Consider the following 1,355-nt stretch of genomic DNA (forward strand, 5'->3'; position numbering starts at 1 on the left):
GTGGAGTGGCGGAGGCTGAAGCAAGAGTAGAATGAGGTGAAGAATGAATGTGGAGTGATAAGGCAGGCAGCACATGTAAGCAAGTCTTTAAAGACTTTTTTCTGAAAAGGAATTTAGATATTGCACAATAGCTGGAGAAGTTTGTGAGGTTAAGAGGAATTTTTTTTAATGATTGGAGATACTAGATCAGAAGGAGAGAGGATGAACAGAAGAGCAAAGACTTTGCAAAGCAAAGCCAAAGAGTGGGATTCAGAAGCATGCGAGGGAATGGCCTTTGTTAGGAAAGAGGAAGGAGAAGGTGGGTGGAGCCCATGACATTCTGTATTTTGGAGATGTTATTTGAAGAGGGAGGTAAAGCCTCATAGATTCTGTTTTCTCAGTAAAGAGAGAATTAGAGTCATTGGCTAAAAGTGCGGGAGTGAGGGAGTGAGTGGGTTTGAGAAGTATGAGGGAGGAAAGAGCAAACTTAGAAGGAAATTGTGGGAAGTGTACACATTTGAGAACTATTCCACAGAACTTTGATATATAAAACCAATGAAGGAAGAGAAGTTCTGTTTGAAGACAAGCGAGGAGGAGCAGAAGTTTGCCAACTCAGTTTTCTCTATACTGTAGGGGTAGGCCTAGAGGAACCCCTTGGCTCCGAGGTATTCAATCTGAAAACACATAGCTGGAGAAAATGTGTCTTTTCAATAGAGACAGAGCACTTACTTGGCGTGACTGTGTGTGTGTATGTGTGTGTGGGTGTGTGTGTGCACTGACCCTTCCAGAGCTGTCCCATGTAGGATGATTCAAATCTCCCATCACCTCCCCCTATCACTTTTCTCTAGAATTTGATCAGTAAAATGTAACTTTTCATCTTGAAACCATCCAGAATTCCCAGTGAAAAATCAAATTCTCCTAGAAGGGCTACTTGCTTGTGAAACTTAAAATCATTTAGGTTTCAGCTAGCTGAAAACAAGATGAATGCCTGAATCCAGGAGCTGGGGTACCACAAAGTGGAATAGAGCTGAGAAAGTGAGTGGGAAAAGAACCATGGCAAACTCTATCTGCTTTATAATTTTGTAGTAGATTCTATTTGCTTTTTCTAAGCCATTGTTTAATGTCACAGGAAAATCTTCGACCTGGCATGTTCTCAGCCCCCCTGTGGAGTGACTCATTCTTTACTTGGGTCAATCATAAAAATATGAGAAAGAATAAGCATGCAGGACATATGTTGAAAAGCCCAAGATGATCATATTCTATTTTCTTCTGGGTAATCACTACTGACTTTCTTCTGTTTATGTAAGTCCATCACATTGACTCCTATGTCAGATCAGCCAACATCATTTGTGTACCTTTTTTTTTTTTTTTTTTTT

Source organism: Rhinopithecus bieti, unplaced genomic scaffold (genome assembly GCF_001698545.2).
Source record: "Rhinopithecus bieti isolate Rb0 unplaced genomic scaffold, ASM169854v2 scaffold_12217, whole genome shotgun sequence".
NCBI classification, from domain to species: domain Eukaryota; kingdom Metazoa; phylum Chordata; class Mammalia; order Primates; family Cercopithecidae; genus Rhinopithecus; species Rhinopithecus bieti.